Consider the following 3,055-nt stretch of genomic DNA (forward strand, 5'->3'; position numbering starts at 1 on the left):
TTTTCTCACATTTTAACATACTCTAATACTAGTTATTACTAACTTCATGGAGATAATATGTGAAAAAAAAACATTTTTTTTTGAATAAGTGTTAATTACAGTCTAATAACAATTTGTAATTGATTTAAAATGTATTTCTTCAGATCAGGTTTATCAAGAACAGCAAGGTTACAGAAATGGTATGAATTGCAGTGAATGGGATGATGCATAAGTGTCCACTGTGTTGGCTGATATAATGATAATAATAATAATTGCATTTATAAAGTACTTTTCATTCAGTAGAATCTCAAAGTGCTACAGAGAGAATATACAGAACTAAAACAACAAAACCTATGAATATGCAAGAGAACAGCTGTAGAATAGCTGTCCGCTGGAGTGAACACTATGCATGAAAGGGTTAAAATTGTTAAATGCAGAATTTTTTCAAATGGTGTCACTGTTAAAATCTTAATTTTAATATCTATTTAAGGAACCCAGTGTTTAAGACAGATACTGGTTCTCAATATTAGCTGAAACATCTTATTGTAGATTTTAATAAAATAACATTACTTTTCTAATGAAATACAAGACTATTTTTCTTTTAGAAAAACAATAATAAGACTAATTTCCCAGAAACAACTTGTTTTCTATCTTGATTTTGTTATGTTGTTTTGTATTTTACTTTTCTGATCCATTTTGGATTTTGAACCTAAGTTTGTGGTAGTGGGGCAGATTTGAGTTTTAGTTGGTTTTCAAATTCCACATTTATGAGTATTACAATATGATGTTTTGTAAATAGAAACTGATTTATGTTGTTTATTCTCTGAGAAGATGACTCATTAAAGTCTCTAGAAAAAAGGTGTGGTGTTTCTCCGAATAAACCACAGACATCTGTGGTTCACTGTGAACTGTATTCAAGAGAAGAACTTTGAAGAAGTGAAGATGTGCAGAGGTTCCTTAAAAGTTCTCAGTTAAAGGTTAGTGAAGAAGTTGGATCAACCAGCCACTTCATTACAGAGGTGATAGAATACACACACATTGTACTTGATTTTCTGCATAACTAAGAAAAAATCTTTATGATGAAGTGAATTGAAGCACTTTTTACGATATATGTGCACAATTACACTGCAAAAATCTAAATCTTACCAAGTGTATTTTTCTCATTTCTTGTCAAAATATCTCATCACACTTAAAATAAGACATAACCACCTAAAGAGTAACTTTTCAGTGAAATATAAGAACTTATTTTTAGACAGCAGATCTTGAAAATCTTATTTCAAGAAATCTTACTAAGATAATTTTCACTTGTTTCATCAGCAGATTTTTTTTGCTTCATTCAAGCAAAAAAAATCTGCTGATGAAACAAGTGAAAATTATCTTAAGATTTCTTGAAATAAGATTTTCTAGATCAGGGGTGTCAAACTCATTTTGGTTCAGGGACCATATTTAGCCCAGTTTGATCTCAAGCGGGCCAGTCCAGTAAAATAATGACTTAAAACCTATAAATAATGACAAATCCAAGTTTTTCTTTTTGTTTTAGTACAAAAAAACCCCAAATAAATTCTGAACATATTTACATTTTACAAAAAAGATGTGAATAACCAGAAAAAACAGAAATTTCATTTGAAAAATTAGTGAAATTGTAACAATATTATGCCTCGACTTATTATTTATACATGTACATTACACACAATTTGGTAACAGGCAGAATATTGTTAAAATTTTGGAGTTTGGAACTGAAATTTGAACAAATTCTACAGTATTCCATCTCTTATTATTATTATTATTATTATTATTATTATTATTATTATTAACACAACTACAGATCACAGTGGATCCATAAATGCACGAAACATTTAGTAACAGGCAGAATATGGTTCAAACTGCACATTTCAGGTTGTTCATCTTTGTTTTTATTTATGTATTTATTTGCATTTTATTGTGTAATAATAGTTTTGTAAATGTAAATATTTTCACAGTGTAATGTCATTTTTTTTAATTTAAATTTTGACATGTTTGACACCTGTGCTCTAGATCTATTGTCTAAAAATAGTCTTATATCTCACAAGTTACTCTTTAGGTGATTATCTTATTTTAAGTGTGATGACATATTTTGACTAGAAATGAGAAAAATACACTCGGTAAGATTTAGATTTTTGCAGTGTACATTTTATTCCCCCACTCATGTCAAGTCATCAGGGTTATAAGTAGGACATCTACTGTACATTTACAGACCTCCTGACATGGAAATGTGAGGATCAGATGACGAACAGCTCATTAAAATGAAAAAAAGGGGACAACACACTTCATTTTATATATCTTTTATTGTCTTTTAAAATCATTGCATCAGCCTAAAGAACCGTACAGATGAAAGAGTACCTGTCTGAGGACAAACACAACTCTGAAGCAAGCTGTACATGAGAGGAAGAAAGAAATGTTGCATCTGAATTAAGACAGACCAACGGAGAGAGGATAACACAAGAGAGGAGGAGGAATAACCATCTTTTCGTGCATAGGGGTCGGACAAAAACCACAACCAACAGGCCTCTACTGGCTGAAACGACAGTGCTCCCTCTGAGTTCAATTGCACTTTGGTGTAGAGTAGCTTTTTATTCGACTGCCGCCTTCATTTCCACTCACTGTTTTAACAAATACAACAGTCTGACTAAGCTTTAACAGACACCGAATTCTTGCTTCCTTCTTCCTTGAGCAACTTGATGAGCAATAGAGAAGACACCGCCCTATGGTGGCGGATAAATGTGTTTTAGAATCGTTGCTGAAGTGATTCTTAAATGTGAAACGACAATAGACCAGAGAAAAATACAATACAATGTTTCAGGTGTAAATCCAGATTAGAGGCTGAGAATTTTGCAGGAATTCTGTGGGATGAGTCTGGTGCATGGCTTTGTCGAACATTCAACTCTGATGAATCAATAATGGGATTTTGTCACTTTCCTAAAATATCTACCCGAGTCATTTTTTGACCTTTTTTTTTTCGCCAAAGTCATCAAATATTCTAGTTAAGTATTTTGTGTTTTCTTAAATTGTTAAAAAATGACTATTATTTTAGGACGAC

Source organism: Sphaeramia orbicularis, chromosome 17 (assembly GCF_902148855.1).
Source record: "Sphaeramia orbicularis chromosome 17, fSphaOr1.1, whole genome shotgun sequence".
Taxonomy (NCBI): Eukaryota; Metazoa; Chordata; class Actinopteri; order Kurtiformes; family Apogonidae; genus Sphaeramia; species Sphaeramia orbicularis.